The 19,422-nt window shown below is 34.5% G+C and overlaps 1 protein-coding gene across 1 annotated transcript in view; it reads right to left on the bottom strand.

Moving 5' to 3' along the window:
* SYT1 (synaptotagmin 1) overlaps positions 1–19,422 on the bottom strand; it is a 513,985-nt gene that overhangs the window by 322,980 nt on the left and 171,583 nt on the right. Inside the window, exon 3 of the mRNA XM_058673480.1 lies at positions 10,335–10,396. The gene's annotated coding sequence lies outside the window, so the exon portion shown is untranslated. The remainder of the gene's footprint in view (positions 1–10,334; positions 10,397–19,422) is intronic.

Raw genomic sequence — 19,422 nt, 5'->3', positions numbered from 1 at the left:
AACTGTGAAAGTCATTTAATCTTTCCAAACCACCACACCCTCAATAAATGCTAGGTGCAAAATTGTTAGTAAGCACATCAGGAACACTTGTTGAAATCTTGATGAATGCCTGAAGAGATTATTCCCTGCTTATTGCTCTAATATTCAACCAATAATTCTGGAAAATTAACACACTGTACTATGCAAATTAATAGTTAGATGGTTATATTAGAACACTTGAGCACTAGACATGTGCATTTCCACTTTACATTTTAAAATATTTTATTCATTTATTTATTTTGGAATGCAGAGAGAGAAACAGTTAAATCCATTTTCCACCTCCTACTTTTCTATGCAAATATCCACAATTGCTTGGACAGGGTCAGGCTAAAGTTAGGAGTCGGGAACATAATCCAGATATTCCAGGTGGAAGAAAGGAACTCAACTATTTGAGCCATTACCTGTTGTCTCCCAGGATGCATATTATTGGGAAGTTGCAATTAGGAACATAATCAATGCAAAAAAATCAATTATAAAATGAAAACTGGTTACGTCTAGTCTGAGCAGTTAAAATCTGGCATATTTATGAAGCAGAAACCTTGTGTTATCTTAAAGCTATGTAATTCCTTTGCCAACTGCCCTTACAGAACTGCGTTCTCCTGATTAATTTTGGAGTTTGTGTTTGGAAAAATGAAGGAGGATATTGTACAAATTAAGCACATAGATGTCTATATTTGCATCTTATCATTTTGTTAGAAATTGGGCAAAACATCAAATAGATAACTATGTTATTCAATATAAGACAAGTAACATGTACCTACTGGAATATTAATTAGCTCTAAAAGGAGGATATTTGGATATGTTGTAATATGAACATTAAGATGACATTCTAAGTGAATTAATTCAATCACAAAAATGAAAAAATATCTTACTAACATACTGATAAAAGTGGATAGCTACAATTTTCAAATTCAAAGAGATAGAATGACAGTTTCCAGACATGTAAGAAGGCGGACTTTGGTAGTTATTTTTACACAAACATGCAGTTTCTGTGTGGGGAAAGCAGAAACGCTTTCGAGAATGGTGGTGGTGACAGTTGCGCAGCTGTATGAATGCACTTGCACTTTTTATTCATTCATCAGGTAATCTGTTGAATAATGGAATTTGCTATACTGGAAAGGTTGTGCCAACTTCTTACAAAATGGTAAGATGCAACCATGCAAATATGAGAACACCATTTGTAGAGAATCTCTATTTTATCAAGATTCAACTGCCCACTTTAAAATAGTCATAATGACAAATTTTATGTTTATTGCACCACAGTGAAAAGCATGAAAAATAAGTTAAAGGTTTATATAAGGCTGTTATCATGCTGTTAAAACTAAATTTTATTGTATTGGTCTTTTGGACTTTAACTAATGTAAATTAAGTTAGGAACAACAAGAAAACAAACTTTCACAGAACTACTGCCATGGTACATGTACGTAAAATTGGCCAGATTGGTTAAATAGCACTGAACACCTATGTCGTATTAGAGTCTGAGACAGAAGGGTGTTGTACCTACAAACCTTCAGGATTTACTCAATCTATGAAATAATTTGCACAATATCTTAAAAACATAGACTGTGGCAATATATAAATGTGGCTCAACATTCAGCTCAACATGTTGTTTTGAACATGTTAGTCTGTCTTTCAGAATCTCACCACAATTATGAGATATGGATACAAATACCTACTGCACAGAAATGAAAGGATAGGTAAAGCACACCTCAGGGAATAAATGCTCAGTCACTGGCATCAGATTTTTTTTGGCATAATTTATGACAGAGTTAAGGGCTGGCAAGGGCCACCTCACAACAGCCTGGAATGAAAAGGTGTAATAGTGCGGGCTGACCACCCCAATCCCTAATGGTTGATTCCAGTATAGAAAGAGCACAGTGGTTTCTAAAATCACTGTTGGCAGGTTTTTTTAAATTATGCTTATACTGAAAATTATATATATGATAAGCAATGAAAATTTGAAGACTTTTCTAATGTGAGTTTTCAGACATAAGCAGTGGAATAGGTAGTACAAATGAAATATTTCCTTCCTTATGGTGACATTATTTTAACATACGTATCATGAGTGCACACTCATATTTTGAATGTTGAAGAGAACAAAATACGTGGATATATAGAGGGGGGTTGGCATTGTGGAATAGTGGGTAAAGCCACTGCCTGCAATTCTGGCATTTAGTGTGGGTGCTGTTCAAGCCCTGGCTGTTGTAAACCCAATCCAGCTTTCAGCTAATGTACCTAGGGAAGCATTAGAAAAATGCTCAGTTTCTTGAGCTCCTGCACCCACTTGGGAAACCTGGATGAAGCTCCAGACCCCTAGCTTCCACCTAGCCAACCCCTGGTCATTGTGGCCACTTGGGAAGCACATTCTTGGATGGAACATCTCTCTTTCCTTCATCCTTTCCTCTCTATATCTCTGTCTAATTCTGCTGTTCAAGTATACAAACTGCAATTGAACTTTCAAAAGTGTAGAAAACAGCACTGTTTGCATACATACTTTATTAAATTATAGGAAAAAATAAACTGAGCTTAATCCATTTAACAAAGCTTCTATCATAAACTTCACAGATCCCACTGGGACAACATGTAATAAACAAACTATGGGTTCCTAACTAGAGGACTGATTATCACTTTTAAATTGGTTCACATCTTCAAACATATCTATCCCTGTATGTTGCAATGTTTGGATGGGGGATACGTTCTGAGGGTTCATTCATGTGTTAGAAACATGGTCCCCAGAACTGCAGTGTTGAAGTAGAGGGGCCTGTAACAGATGGGGCCAGGAAGGAGGTGATTGCTTCACTGGTGACAAATCCCTTGGAAAGGATTCATGTTGGTCTCATGGAATTGGATAGTTTTCCCAAGAATAGGTTGTCCTGGAAAAGGAAGCCTGAGCCCTGAAGGTCTCAAACTTCATGTCTTGACACACGCTCTGTCTTACACTGGCACTTCCTACAAGACACTACATCATGTTGAGATGCAGACTAGAAAGCCCCAGGAGAGTGGAACAGATGACAGTGCCTTGCTCCTCAATCTACAAAAATGTGGGCTAAAAAAAAAAATCTATTTTCAGAGTATCCAGCCTTATGTATCTTTAGGCAGAGCAACAGAAAATGGTCTATGATACTCAATAATTTTATCACTCCAGTGCCTCACACTGCCTAAGATTAATGAAGTTAATCTGCATTTTTCAGCTGTAGTAGCTGAGGATGACAGAGGATACAGGATGCAGTGAGATTATTTTGGTTCAGCCATGTGTTTCTTAGCGGTTTAAGCCTAACAGTTGTGCTAAGGCATTTTGATCAAGAGAAGTCTGGTTAGGATTGAACTCAAATTAACATCAGAGAAAACACACCTTGAGACTATCAGATAGGAAATAGAATAACATCAGGACAAAAGTAAAAGTAAGGAGGGAGAGAGAAGGCCGTGTGGAAGTTCAGCTTCCTTGATCTCAAACGTGGGTTAGGTTGATTAAGCATCCAGGAAAATGGAGGCACTTTACATTTTCTCTCCTCTCAGTCATCCTGCCCTCATCCTTAAGATAAATACTGTGGTTCACCATAAACTGTGAATGCCGACAGCTTTGTTTGGAAGACCACTCTAAGTAAATATGCATCTTATGAAATGGGAACAACATGTCTCGAAACAAAATATGGGTCATAATGCTCCCCAAAGTTCTGGACTAGCATTGTTTCTTAGCTTCTTGAAGCTGTCTTACTTAATGCCAAACTTGGTTTTGATGTTAACAGTCATTAGTAATTGTCTAGTTCTTGACATATTTAAACACAGTGGTTACTTAGGAGGCTTCCAAAAGGTCCTGGGAAATGCATGCAATGAAAACACTAGGAATGGATTTTTAAACTTTTTGCAACAATATACACTGATTCTTTGTTCTTCAGAATAAACCCTGAGTTTCTGTTATAGTCATAATTATATAATTATGTAAACTTGGGATTTTTTCTAGAATTGTCTGCATATTTCAGATGAATTCTGTGATATTATAAATACTAAACTACGCAGAATATTCAAAAGCATAAATTAATGTCATGAAACCTTTTGTAAAACTAGAAGAAATGAAGTTCAAAGTGAAGCAAAATTCATGACTAGTCCTTCATATTTAAGTATCTTTGTAGCAAAAATAAGCAAAAGATGTTATGGCACATTGAGTCAAGGCCCCGTGAAAACATAAAACAAATAACAAATAAAACAACTCTGAGAAACTTTCAAAACTACGCCTAGGAATCATTTCTTACAATATATATCAAGCTATTGAAAATTCATATAATGCCACTATGGGGAATCTTACGTTACAATCCAGTGTATTTTGAGCACTTGTTTACAGAGACCTTTTTTCCTTAAATTGGAAACATTTTGTACAAAGTCATAAGCATCAGCTTTGCCAAGATTCTTTTGAAAGTGGAAAACAAAAACAATAGCAGGGCAAAGCAATTTATATTAACCATAGAGCAGGAGACATGAATTGCTGAAATGTACAATGGAGCATATGCTAACCCAGATTTCTCATATTTTAGAGAAGACAAAAATACGTTGTCAGTAAATTATATAATGATTAAATGTTAAAGAGAGGAGAAAAATGATAATATATTTGCCATGAGTCACTGCTTGGTGAAATAGAAGCAGATATATTTTTTAGAGTGGTATAAACTTATCTTTACAGGCAAAACAAGATTTGACATTAAAACAGGAGCAGGTGACAGTGATGAGATTCCTGGTCAGAATCATAAAAGGGTGAAAGATTGCTACTGATAAGAAAGCTACTTAACAGAGAGCTTATGAAAACTTTCAACAGATGATATCTAGTCAGAGCACTAAAAGAGGGACAGACGAGTGATACAGTCTTTATCATGGAGGAAAGAACAGCATAATATTTAATGCTGGTGGCTATGATGTTTTCAAAGTCTAACTGATTTCAAATTCAGATGCCACACTATTTTATTTTATTTGTTTTTTTTTTTTAAGGGGACTTACGATACACTGGCCTATCTGCCCCTCACTTGCAAACAGTTCATGGAATAACATCTGTAGAATGTAAGTTATTTGAGGAAACCAGCTTATCTTACAGTTTAGGTTCAATCTAATTATCCTGGAGAAAAAGATCCTATTTTGCATGACCAAAAAAAAAATAATCTTAAGGTGAGATAGAAACCCTTGTTGATATTCCTCAAATTACAATGTGTGTTGATTGAACTTACTTACTAATTCAGACTGAAAAATATCTCAAGCCTTGCTTTTGACCTCTCTTAAGGGCAGTTCAGCTGTTGACACTGTCTAAATTCTGTATTCTCCTTAAGCAGGAAGAAGAAAGCCACAACCATTTGATGCACAAGAATATACCCTGATTTGACCATGATTAATCAGATGAGGGTTTTGAAAAGACAATCTATGATTGCAAGTTACGAACTGAGCATTCCAGTATTTGTTCTAATTTTACATTATTTGATGCTTGGTTTACTCCTACATCTCCCACCTCTGGAAGAATTCATACGAGAGGTACTTAAATGAATTATCAATGAAGGACAAAATGAAGCATTTACAGTGTTGTAGAAAACCTTTAAAGATAGTACATTAAAAGTTAAAAAATAAAAATTAAATTAAAATTCTCACATCAGTCCAGTTTTAGCATCTGTGGGATAAATATTCACGTTGGAATCTGATGTCCACTAGTGAGTATTAAAGTAACACATGTACAGATGTAATGTGTACAGACACATTACTTTCCATAGATGAAAACAAGATTTTTAAGGTAAGGTGTGCCTAATGTTTCAACCCCTCATCATGATATCTTTCCTCTAGGGAAGATGAAATGGGCTTTGCCTTCAACAGATGCCCTAATCCTCATTATTTGTTAAGAATGAAAGCTTATAAAAGAGAAGGCTGACAAACTTGAGTTCAAACAACTACTATCCTGCTTATTAAGCATGCTAAAGTTGTAGATTTTCATCCCAATTTTCTTCATCTGTAAAGTCATAATAAGAAAGGAGAAATCCAGGCCCAGCGGAGTGGCCTAGTGGCTAAAGTCCTTGAAGAAGCCAGGATCCCATATGGGCGCCGGTTCTAATCCCGACAACCCCACTTTCCATCCAGCTCTCTGCTTGTGGCCTGGGAAAGCAGTTGAGGACGGCCCAAAGCTTTGGGACCCTGCACCCGCATGGGAGACCTGGAAGAGGTTCCTGGTTCCTGGCTTTGGATCGGTGCAGCACCGGCCGTTGTGCTCACTTGGGGAGTGAAACATTGGATGCCAGATCTTCCTCTCTGTCTCTCCTCCTCTCTGTATATCTGACTTTGTAATGAAAATAAATAAATTCTAAAAAGAAGAAAGGAGAATTCCTTTAATAATTAAATAGAATCTATTCCTATGCCTAGTAGAGCACTTGACACACAATAAGATCCTAACAAAGAGCTCCCCTTCCTTTAATATCTGCTTCATTTTATGTATGTAATTTCTTAGTTTTATGCATGAGAATACTGATAAGGATTAAGTATAAGTTATAAATTCAGGAAAAGATAGTTCCCCTAAAATAGCACTATCGTTTAAAACGAAGAAGTAATGTGCAAGCAAAACCAAAATTTGGATTCCCTTTCTTTAAGCTTGCCCCATACTGTTTCCACCCCATATCTAAGTTTCCAATATAAACACATCTTGAATGAGTTATATCAATACAAAATTTTAGAGATTAAGCTTGAAGACATAATTATTTATAAATTATTTCAGTTTTGCTTGACAAAACTTTAAAAGAGGCTTCTTGAATAGTTTTGAGACCCTCATTTTCCATATAGTATTTCCAGTTAATAGAGCAGATATAAAACATAATAGATATTTAATTAACTAGAATATTTATCAGTTCTGCCACTCCACATAGAGTTTGGGTAAATGACTTGACTTCTCTGACCCTCTATGAGTGAGAATATTAGATGAGGTAACCTTCATGAAATGAGAATGTTAAACTAGACAACCTCTAAAATTTCTCAAAGCACTCAGCAACTGTTACACACATGGATATACACATAGAGATGGTTATAACTTTTGATTAGCGAGATTGATAATTCTAACAGGGACTATATAAGTAAATAAAATTTTGAGAGATATTTGTAGTAACACTTATTTTGTAATGTTCATAAAATATTTACTGGTTAAAATGTTCCTTCTTGTGGAATCTTTCTCAATGAAAAATCCTTGTTCTATTTGTTGTGCCAAGAAAGGTTGGTTGGTAATAATAGCTACAATGTGAGTGAGAACATCAATTCCCAGAAGTAATTAAGGAATTTCAGTAAGTCTAGATAATATGAATAATTTCAAGAAAGGTTACCAGAGCATCTGAATGACTTTTTAGTGTATTCTTTCAACCATTATTATTATTTAATCTAACCAGTCTATTTAGAGCAGACTCATGAAATTCTTGAAAATTCACTAAATAATCAGCAACTGAAAGGAAAATTCTATCTTAAGAGAAAATTTAAAATAACCTTTTCTCCTTTTTGCCTCATTTTTAGCACAACTTATTTCAGAAATATGAGACATATTCAACAATTCAATATTAATGTTAATAATATGCAATTTAATGAGTTTGAGTTACAATTTTAAAGAATATAATAGTTGTAAATTTTTTTATTTATAAACTTTCATTTCAAACTATAAAAACTTACACATGCTTCATGAGCTAACAGCATAGGAACGCATTCTATAGATAAAGACACAATGTAGTCTCTGCGCTCACACTACACTTCTCAGAAAATTCTTATTTTCCATTTTATAGTTCTAGAGCTTCCCCGTTTTCCATTCCCTTTCTCCCTCCTCTTCTCCCCTTCCCAATGTCCCTTGTATTTTACAACAACATAATCCTTCAGCTGTAAAATTTGTTGCAAGTACGGATCACTCAACTCAAGAAGCTAATGGAGGTTATAACAAAGTAAATGACTCTTTATAAATTTATTAAATTGAAAGCATTCCTTGACAGAAATATTTTGTATGTTTAAATTAACAGTTTTTTAAATTATGAAAGCTCATATCATGTGATTTTTTTTCATTGCAACTTATCTTTGAGTGATTTTGCACTTAGTTGCTATATAACCAATACTTAAAAACTGAAAATAAAGACTACCTAGACCACGAAAAAAATACAAGAAAAAACACTATGTCTTCCTGGGAAAGATGGACATTATTTTCTCTAGAATTCTTCTACTGAACAGATCTTATTACTTTAATTCAATTGCCACAAATTATGTCACACTAAGTTCTACTTCATAAAATTAGCATAGTTAGAGCTCACATTCAAAAACTTCCATACGACCCACATGAACAATACTTCAAAAAAATATGAACTGATAGTTTTTCACAGAAAAATTACACCAAAAGGGCTAAAAAAGTTTCAGGGGTAAGATAGAGATCAGGCTCTTGAATAAAAAAACTTAAACAAAATATCTCAGATTCTATTATTTTAAAAACTTCAACTGGTAAAATTTTCCATTCCTACCCTGGGGTGCCAATGGAGACAGAGAAAGTGAGACAAAAAGAGAGAGAGAAATGTGTGGAGGTGTGTGGGTGGGAAGAGAAGATGGGGACACACTAGGCCTGGAAAGTGCTCCAGTTAGCAGCACAGCATAAAGAGAGGAGCAGAGCAGAGAAGACCATGCCTTTTTCCACAAAACTCTAATCTGAGCTCAGCTCTTTGCTGAGAGGTCTGCACAGACTGTCGGGTGTATTTTCTTAAACTCTGGTACCTTATGTACCAAAAAGAAAAAAAAGAATGCTAACCATAATGATGACAATAAAATTAAAAACTCAACCTTTTAAGACAGGAAATGGATATGATTTAAACTATGCTTAAGCACTGATTTATCCAACTCTGAAAAAACTGAGAAATGTATAGAGAGATGTTTATGTTTAGCTGAATGATTTAGGTTGGCTTTCTCTGGTTAATGAAATGATGAGTTATACCATGTCTAAAATAAATTAATTTTTTCATATTGTGCAATTCTTTCAGATTAGCAGAGTCTAAAAAAGGATATAATATAAACATGTGACTTTTAAGTGACCCCTCTATCCAGGGCTATGCAAACATATTCATATCTGTTGTGAAACCTCAAAGCAGATATTCATATATTTGGGATTTACTATTTTTAAGCCAAGGAATGGGTTTTCAAAGAGGGAAAATGTTATATTTTGGATTTTACAAAATCTGACTTAAAGGTTTTAAACGGATGATCACTTAAACACACAACAAAAAATGAGAGGCAGAACACTTTGTGTAAATTGAAGTTGCAGCTGATAACCTACAGGCAGATAAGTAGGAGAAAGAGCCTGCTTTTGCTGATCCTCTAATATTTCCAAAGTAAAATGAATTTTGGGAAAATTTGATTTCCACATCCATGACCATGCTTAATTACATTTAACTATTTAAAATTTAAATGTGATTTAAAGTCTATGAAGCCTCAAAACAATGCATATTTACACAAATCAGAAAATGTATAGTTTTCTTATGAATTTATATTAAGCTTAGAATTTTAGAGAACTGTATTTTCAAACTCTTTTCAAAAGAAGCATGTATCAACCGTTATACATGTAGGTCCTCAACATTGATTTTGCTTTTCCATCTTTTAAATTTTATATATATATTTATAAAATTTATAATTTTTAATATGCAAATGCATGTTTTTCCATGTAAGAAGTCTTTATGATGTCACCAATTCTATCACCAAAGATGCCATCACAGAAACTAACTTAAACCACACTCAGAAAAAAAAAAGTTAACTTCATAGTAACAGCAAAATAAGGAAATATATTTCATGATATAATTACAAAAATATCAGGAAGTAAGTTACAATGGTAAAGTATAGACTTTAAGCCTTCCAGTTGCCACCATTTTTTATAATTAACTAAATGACCATAAACACAATGGCAATATTAATGCAGTTTAGAATTCTGTACAAAATGAATTTTTAAAAGTCTTACACATACAGAGGTAGCTGATGTTTTCCTTGTTGTTTTTCTTTAGGACTTAAAAATGGCATGACAATTATCAAACGATATGATAGCCAACATAAACATTTACAGTTCCACAGATGTATCATGAAGATTACCTTGCCTTGGTATCTAAGAGGATTAAAGGATAAATGACTTCATCCTACTGTAGTAAACTGAAACTCAGTTTTAGAAAACTCAACTTGCTTACCATAATAATTTCTTATCTCAAAGAACAGAAAGTAAACATTTCAAGACATTTATAAGATCTAGTTTTACAAAAGTTCTATTGTCATTACTAAGTTATTAAAGCACTTACTGTTCTGCTAAGAAGTCTGGGTTTTTTGAGCAGCGTCTTCTTTCTTTCTGGATGTTTGTTTTCTAAAAAGGAAATATGTATAATGGTTAGTTGACATCACTTAATTCACAGTATTTTCCAACCTAGATTAATAGGATTAAATCAGATTTTTTTCCTGATTGTCATTAGTATTTATACCATTTATGTACATATTTGGTGAGAAGTAAATCATGTCTCCATAACTTAGCTTATTAGAGAACATTATATTACTACAGTCACTAAAACAATCATGCAATTTTTGCTCATTTAAATGGCTAGTAATATTGAATATTGGTGTGATTAATTCATATCACTTTCATGAAGCTTTCAAATCTTGTATTTTTTTCACTAGAGCAGGAAAACTTAAAATACTAATGGTATTTATCTTTCCCTATGGGCTGATCAATGTTTTGAGACAGGTAATTCACATAATGTATCTACAAATATAGACATATTCACATATTTATAATATATGTTAGGAGAAAATAGGAGAAAATGGTTGTACAGCACTGAAGAAAGCATAACTTTCAGAATTAAACATGCAAAAATTAAATCCTTATCAAGAGTCAGTATTAAGGATTGTCCTAATATTTAAAGATATCAGTAATTTCTAATTTGGTTTAGCAAGTTACTAACTTAAACATAAAAGAAATTAAAGTGCTATAGAAATGTGCGATTTAATGCAAGTTCTCATCCTTTTTAGTCTTCAAACAAATTTATGCCGAATGAAAACTTGGAGAAATAAAATATTTTAGAAGAGGTTCATAATTAGAATATTGTTGCTTGAAGGCATTTCTGCCACAAGCATTTTAAAGGAAACACAACAACATTACTTTGCCAGCATTCTGGCATCCAGCTCATATGTACTCACTGGAAGAGATCTGAAGTGACAGCTACGTTTTCCAAGCTGCACTCCCTGCATCTGTTCAGTGGTTAAGCCTCCAAGGTCTGCTTTCATTTAGTACTACTGGAAACTTTACTGTTTTCTAGTGATCCACTAGGAAGAAAATGTTAAAATGTACGGGGATTTGCCTGTCTCTTAAAATATGACTTTGAGTCACAATGTTACATTAAATTTCTATGACTAACTTCAGTGTACTAACACTGTTCCTTATTAAAACAGGAAATGAGAAGATCCTGCAGACACCCATGTTAAAGACAACAGATTTATACATGGCTCTTGACAAGACATATTAAAAAATGCCTGTCAGATAAAACAAGGGCTTTCTATCAAAAATAGGGAAATTTTTGACAACATACATAGAGTGCATTATTAGTTTTCAAGGGACAGGCTTCTTGCAGATATGCAAGGGTAGGATTAAAAGGTTTCTGTGATTTACACCATCTGCAGGGATTTCATTTGATTTTGCTTTTACGTACATATCTATCACAAGGATGAATGGGCAAGTTTGCTCCACTGTGGGAGACAAACAACTCTTTTTGTTCTTAATTGATGCTTCCAATATGGATGTACATAGTGCTTTTCTTGCAATATGTGTCTTTGGTTTGTATAAATGTCTTTTCTTCAGAAGGGAAAAAAGTGAAAACAGCACAGGATTATTTTCTGCTTTTCATCTTCTATCTTTCCATAAATGTAAGTAGGTCTGACTTATAACTTCACTGCATAAATGCTTGATATTTTTATCTTCCTTTTTTAAAGATTTATTTATTTTATTGGAAAGTCAGATATTCAGAGAGGAGGAGAGACAGAGAGGAAGATCTTTTGTCCAATGGTTCACTCCCCAAATGGCCACAATGACTGGAACTGAGCTGATCCGAAGCCAGAAGCCTCTTCCAGGTCTCCCATGTGGGATGCAGGGTTCTAAGGCTTTGGGCAATCCTTGACTGCCTTCCCAGGTCACAAGCAGGGAGCTGAATGGGAATCAGGGCTGCTGGGATTAGAACCAACACCTATATGGGATCCTGGTGTGTGCAAAGTGAGGATTTCAGCCACTAGGTTACCACACTGGGCCCAATATTTTTGTTTTCTTATAACACATAAAATGTGTCTATTTATGTAGCTTTACATATTTTCCCCAAATATCATAATCACTACCGACCACATTACTAGTCCACCTAGTGCTGTTTGCATGGTGCTTCCTATACTCAGTTTTAGCAGCCGACTTGACATGAATAAAAAAGATAACTGAGACTTCTGATTTATTGGTGTTGTTTCAGTGATAACCAGAAAGCAAAACACTCATTTGCAGCCCTACTCATATTCTACTTAGAGAAATAAGCAAAATACTGCATTCTCTGGATGTTATGAATACTATAAATATTTCCCTTCTCTTATTCTTTTGAGAAAAGGGAATTATTTACATTCATTTTAAGATCGGACATTGAAAAACGAACAGCTGTAACTTGTTTAAGGAGGTATTTTTTTCAAGAATGACAAATAGCCAATGTTTTCACCCAAACTTTGCTTTTCAATATTTCAAATATTCCACTTTGATGAAAACATTTATGCAGTTGAGCCTTTGGTAACACAACTCTGAGCTGAATATTTAGGGCTGATTTTAAAACACACACTGTGATCCAACCCTGTAACATACCCACTTATAAACATTCTCTCATAAGCTCTTTGTAGACTAAATGGCAACAGAATTTTAACATAAAGTCTTAATTTCAAAAACTTCCAAAAAACTCAGAGGTTTTTCTCTTGGACCCCATCCTGCTTCAATGCCAAAATTTGTGGTTAGAACATGGTTACAGAGTTGATGTGCTATTTTCTCAGTGAAGATATCACTAATCCTAAGGGATTTTGTTAGATATCTTTTGGCTTAAATTCTTATCCTTGGAACAGCCATCAGCAAACAGAGATTACTTTTAAAAGGCACATTAACCAGGTCATTACTGACTGAATGTTAGCTTTGAAACACAAAAATAAAGTATTGCTCAACAATTAATTGTATTGGGTTAGATGCTGGACCAATGGAAAAAAATCCAATTAGCTATCAAGAACATTATTGTAGACAGTGGAACAAATTTGCATACAGAATGCAAATTAGAAGATGGTACCACATGAGTGGCAATCTATGTTCGACAACTATTTCACATAATCTAAAAGACTTCCTATGCCTAGAAAATACATTGAAATACATACCAAAGCATTTGGGATAAAGCACAGCATGCTTCTAACTTATTCTCACGTGATAAGAAAAATATGTGCTCTACATGCGCGTGTGTATTAATATGCCCACAAATAATCATGTATACTATGTATATACAGTGTTTATATACACAATGTTATGTTATATACAGACACATTTATATATTGTTTCTATATACAGATACACACTCCTCTTCCCACCAAGTGACAAAAAATATTTATAGTGTTTAGACCATCCAAAGCATGTACTGTTTTGTTTAAATCTGTAAATACAATTGTAATCATGGTTATAAACTATGAGCAGCTCAATTTATACTGAATGTTTAAGCAATAAACATACACACATATCTATGTATTACAGAGAGACAGGGGAAGACAGACACACTAACATATGACAAATAAAAACAGCAACAGCTGAATCTTGGGTAATGGTAAATGGAGTTTCTACTATTCTTGCAACTTTTATGATAGCTTTAAATTACTAAAAAATAAAGCTTATAAAGAGACTATCAAACTATACTAAGTATTACATAAAATGTCATTTCCAAGATTTCTATAATACATACCTTTGTACTGTGGCTATTGTTATCTTGTTCATTAAACACAAGATTATTTTACACTGTCTGAATTACGGGAGATAATGATATTTATCTGGATAATTATTGCAGAGTATTTGGCAACAGAAGGAAAGCAATCCATTAAGAAAAAGCATAAGCAAAAGAATATTCTATGGATAAATGGAATAGTCATCCATACCTGTACAGTTGCTCTTCAGAGCAGGAAGAAAGGTCATATAAAACAAAAATATGAACTTTCTTTGAAATGGAGGCAGAAGGTCAAAGAAAATTAGGGTAAAGGAGCTTTGCTACTTTTCTTCTTTTGCTTCTATCCTTAAGCAGCCGTTTATGAGGCTTAGGTTTATGACTTGTCCTCATGGTTGCAGAAGCAAATGTTTACCAACACAGAGCAAAAAGAAGAAAGGGGGCAAGGCTGAAGCAGCTCCTTAGTTTTATTTTTTCTGTACTACTTTATTATACACGTCAACAAATGAAACCTTTGTTGCCAGTCAGGTTTACAATAATCACATCCTGGGTTCACCCATGTTTAACGTTCTCATTACACTCAAAATAAGTATTTTAGAATGGTAGGGGGGATGATAATAAGGCAGAATAGCATTGAGACAGGATGTACCTTGAGAAGGAAGATGAGACTTAATTAAATGAGGAGCTCAGAGAAGTTAATTGGGGCCTACTGAAGATAAGGACACTATCAAAGTATGAAGAAATAATGCTGTTACAAAACAGGAAAAAAAAGGAAAAAGGTATAGCAGACCGTTACAGCAAGCACACCTAAGAGAGAACTGCTAGAACGTCAGTGGAACAAGTAGATCTGTGCTTATGGGGGTCTGTTGCCCTCCAGCTCCTAGATCACTGCCTATCACATAAATAAATGTCCATTGAATAAATAACGCTGTACATTGGCAAAGGTAAAATTCAGTATCATATAATACTAGTTCTCACTTTGCCTCTATCCAGTGTTTGACCTTAGGCAATCACTTCATCTCTCTTGACCTGAATTTCATCAGCTGTGAAATGAGAATGGGAAATGGTGATTCTCCAAGGTGCCTTCCAGCCCTAAATATTTCTGTGTACAGTTCTGTTTATTAAAATAGGCAACTGTGAATATTTCTGGATAAAAGCATAGCCTCATACAAATTCTATGTGAAGAGAAACGGAGAAGACAAGAAAATATGAATAAAGGGGAAACACTCAAGTAACTAAAGTAATGGAAAGAAATCCCATTGAAAGAGATTTTAATAGAGCTGTGAGAATGCAATTGGTGGTTTATGGATTTTATATGCATTAAGAGAAATTCACTTGTACTATTGATACAACATGCAGACATAGAAATATCATTTATGTTTTATAATAACCAGAGGAATTCAACAAACTCCCTAGCTACACATTTAGAGATCAAAAGGGAAAGACAATCATTATTCACAAGACATCATAAAGTGCATGGAGCTTATATGACACTGGAATTGCTCTTGCACATGCTAGAGAAGAAAAAGCTGAATGCACTCTGGGTTTATGTGTAATTCCATGAAGCACCTTCAAATCCAAGACACTTTGTTATAACTGCTGATACCTCCAGTAAGTCTTATTATAAGATGTGTTAGGTACTTGTTTTATTTCATAAGTCACCTTTCAATGCTTACATATGCGTGGTTGTTCAAACATCCCTCCCTCCTGTCTCTTAATCCCCTGTTGTGAAGAAGGAGTTATTTTATTACGCTTGCTTTGTCTTTAAAAATAGTGGGAGCTTTGTGTCATACATTTTTGTTTCCCTAAAATACTCTGCTACTTGGTAGATATGTGTATTGAGTAGATGCTAAGTAAACATTAATAAATCAAAGAAGATGAGAAGGATATATCCTAGGCTTAGAAAACTGACTGAAATAATGATGGGGTGTTTAAAAAAAACAAGTTATCTGCATTCAGGCATGGTTGGTGATCTCTAACCTCCAGCAATATCTTCCTTTGCCTTTTTTCTCTTTGTCATATTCGTCTAGGTATTTGGGGGAAGATAGACTAGGGGACATTTTTGATGGAAATACAAGGTACACATGTTTTACATGAAAAAAGTCCATGTAAAAGCCTTTGAAGCATCTGAAGATACAGTGTGTCTTGAAAGAATTAGTTTATTTTCAGATGCTTTGACTTCTCAGTGGATTCTGGCATGCAACAAATAGAGACTGTGGAGAAGATCAGCATGAAATAGACAACAACACTAGCTTAACAGGAAGCATAAATCAACCAAATACTGCATATGTCCAGACAGATCAGAGGATTTTGGTTTAAGAGCAAGAAATGAGAATGAGTTGACCCAGCGTTCACAACTTTTTAGAAGGCTGGTTGCATATAGTAATGTATCAACCCATATTTACACGTCAGTTGAAGTTCTTTAAGTCTTGGTTTACTATAAATTCAAACCTAGCAGCATGACACTTAACAATAAAGGAGATTCTGGTGTAAGGAATGAAATTCTTGTAATTCTCTGTTAAGTGGCTCATCTTGTGCTTTGCAGAATTCTCAATTGAGCTTAGCATGGCAACCCATGACAGCATTAGAAAGTGGCAGTGCAAGGTCAGTTAGAACAAATCCATAGCCCAGACAAAATGTTTTTTTATCATTATTATTTATTTTGGAGTCAGAGACTGCAAGTCACAGAAGAAGGGAGAGAAAATTCTTCTCCATTGGCTCACATGTGAAAAGCCTGCCATCATCATTGATGGTCCAAGGTGAAGCCCTATGTTTCAATCCAATTAAATCCAGCTTTCCCAAATGTCTGGCAGTGACCCAATAATTGAGCCATAACTTGCTGCTTCCTAATGTCTGCATTAAAAAGTGGCTGAAATCAGTGGGGGATCTATACACATTTTAATATCTTTGTGATATATCCACAGAGGAACAGTTCCAGATATAACATAGAAAATAAGGAATTTACTATGTTAAACTTGTCCTTAATGTGCTATCTTTTTCATCTCTGACTTTAAGATAACAACTGACAAGTTAAATTATCACAATAAGGAGTGACATATAGGTATCCTGGACCATTGCATATCTGTGAAAGCTACCCTATTCATAGATTCATTGCAAGAGGTTACATGCTCATTCTTGGAGAGGAAGCATAATTTCAAAAAGTAGAACTGTCTTTTAATATGCTACGGTGAATAAATTACATCTGCTTATCACATTCTTCTTCACAGAGAAATGGTGATATAGGAGTTAAGCATCTATTTACATATGAGCAAATTCAGACTGCGACTTTCCTGGATTTAGTGAGTGATGGAGTGAGGATTTAAATTCAGTTCTATCAGGATTTGAATCCTATTTTCCCCTGAAACAGCGTCTCTGAAATATTTCAAAAGATTTTAAGAAGACAGAAAAACCTACTTTCTCTTTTATTCCTATTCATTACATTTGTCATCTTGAGATAATTCATATACATTTTATCCAAATTAATTATTTCGTCTGTAAAATGGAGTACTTTCCCCTCTAAAGTAAAGACTTAAGCATCAGCCTTAGGAAACATTGTTATCTCACCTTATTTACCCTCCTTCTACACCCCAGTCTCTCCTCGGTAAGCCATTAATGCAGTGTTAAAAGGAAAGTTCATTTCAATTAAAGCTTATGTTTAAGAAATTAGGAAGGTAACTAGTAAATGGGCTAATCACACATCTGAAGGAGCAAGGGAAACATCAGCAAAATGATTCCAAGGTTAACAGAAAAATCAAATAATGAAAGAAAGGAAACAAACCAAATTTGAGACCAAAAGAACAATACAGAAGATCAATGATTCGAAGAGTTGTTTCCTTGAGGAAATCTGCAAAATAGATTCTCCTACTAGCCAAATTAGTCAAAACAGGAGAGAGAAGATATGAATCAATAGAAGCAGAGATGAAAAAAGAAAATACAGCAATGGATACCGAAGACATACATAGAATAATCAGGAACTATTAAAAGCAGCTATCTACCAACAAATCAGAAGACATAGAAGAAAAGGATATATTTTGGATACATAACATTGCCACAATTAAATCATGAGTCAATAATCTAAATAGCCTTATAGCCAGAGATTGAATCATTAATTAAACCCCTGCCAACAAAGAAAAGCCCTCGATGGAATAGCTTCACTGCTGTACTGTATCAAATGTTTCAAGAAGAACTTACCCCCATCCTGCACAAGCTATTCCAAACAGAAAGGGAGGCAATCCTTCCAAACACAATGAAGTCAGTATCACCTTAATACCAAAACCAGATAAAGATCCAACAGAAAAAGAGAATTAAAGACGAATATCACTGATGAACATAGGTGCAAAAATCCTCGACAAAATGCTAGCCAACAGGATGCAACAGTATACCAGGCAGATTATTCACCCAGATCAGGTGGGATTTATTTCTGGCATGTGGAATGGTTTAACATCTGCAAATCAACAAATGTGATTCACCACATCAAAAAAATTCAAAAATAAAAACCATATGATCATCTCAATAGATTTAGAGAAGGCATCTGACAAAACCAACACCACTTCATGCTAAAAACCTTAAGCAAGACAGGCATAGAAGGAACATTCTATAATACAATCAAAGCAATATTCAAAAAACCCAATGTCAGCATCATACTAAATGAGGAAAGACTGGAAGCTCCTCCACTAAGTTCTGGAACTAGACAATAATATCCACTTTCACCACTGCTGTTCAATATAGTATTGGAAGTCCTTGCCGGAGTTATTAGGCAAGAAAAACAAAATAAAGTAATTCAAATTGGAAAGGAGGAATTGAAATTATCCCTGTTTGCAGATGACATGATTCTCTACATAGGAGAGCCAAAAGATTCCATCAACAGACTATTGGAACTCATAAGAGACTTTGGTAGGTAAGCAGGATACAAAATTAATAAACATAAATTGATGGCACTAGTATACACAAATAACTCCACAGCTGAAAAAGAAATTGTAAGTGCAGTCCCCTTTAAAATAGTGGACAGGAATTTCAAATGCCTTGAAATTAACCTAATCAAATAGGTGGAAGGCCTCTATAATGAAAGTTACAAAACACACACACACACAAAAAGAGGACATTAAAAGATGGAGAAACCTACCATGTTCTTGGGTTCTTGGATCGGCAGGATAAACATCCTCAAAATGTCCATATTACCAGAAGTAATATACAGATTCAACACTAGCCCAGTCAAAATCCCAACAACATTCTTAGAAATAGAAAAGATGCCATAGAAGTTCATCTGGAAACACAACAGAGCATGAATACCCAAAGCTATCCTGAAGAATAAAAATAAACCTGAAGAATTAAAATTCCAGACCTCAAGAGCAGTGGTCATTAAAGCAGTCTGATATTGGTACAGAAATAGAGTTGATCAATGGAACAGAATAGAAAC

Source organism: Ochotona princeps, chromosome 15, assembly GCF_030435755.1.
Source record: "Ochotona princeps isolate mOchPri1 chromosome 15, mOchPri1.hap1, whole genome shotgun sequence".
NCBI lineage: Eukaryota > Metazoa > Chordata > Mammalia > Lagomorpha > Ochotonidae > Ochotona > Ochotona princeps.
Note: the sequence above shows the minus strand (reverse complement) of the source record. Positions and strands in the feature narration are given on the sequence as shown.